The following is a 424-nucleotide window of genomic DNA, read 5'->3' on the forward strand; positions in this document are numbered from 1 at the left end:
ATTTCCCGGATTTGAGGAGACATAAGAATTTGTTTTGTTGTTTTGTGGCTCTGCGTCGGGGTGTCTTGGCGCTGCAGGCCCCCAAACCCTAAACCCTAAACCCTAAACCCTAAACCCTAAACCTTACACGGTAGCCTGCGCGGGTGCTCCTGCATTTGCTGCAGTGTACGAGCACCTCCCGGGTGTCTCGGCAGCTTCCGGGCCTTCTGTCTCTCTCGCCTCTTCCCTCGCTGGCTGCCTGCTGCAGCAGCAGCAGCAGCAGCAGGAGCAGCAGCACCAGGAGCAGCAGGAGCAGCAGCAGCAGCAGGAGCAGCAGCGGCGGGCGGCATCTGCGGCCTGTTTTGAGCATGTCTGGGTGTGGTCGCGCGCTGCGTGGGCGGCAGATGCTGCTGCGCTCGTGTGGGTTGCCGCTGCTGCTGCTGCT

Source organism: Eimeria tenella, genomic scaffold (assembly GCF_000499545.2).
Source record: "Eimeria tenella Houghton genomic scaffold, Eth_scaff2119, whole genome shotgun sequence".
Classification (NCBI taxonomy): Eukaryota; Apicomplexa; class Conoidasida; order Eucoccidiorida; family Eimeriidae; genus Eimeria; species Eimeria tenella.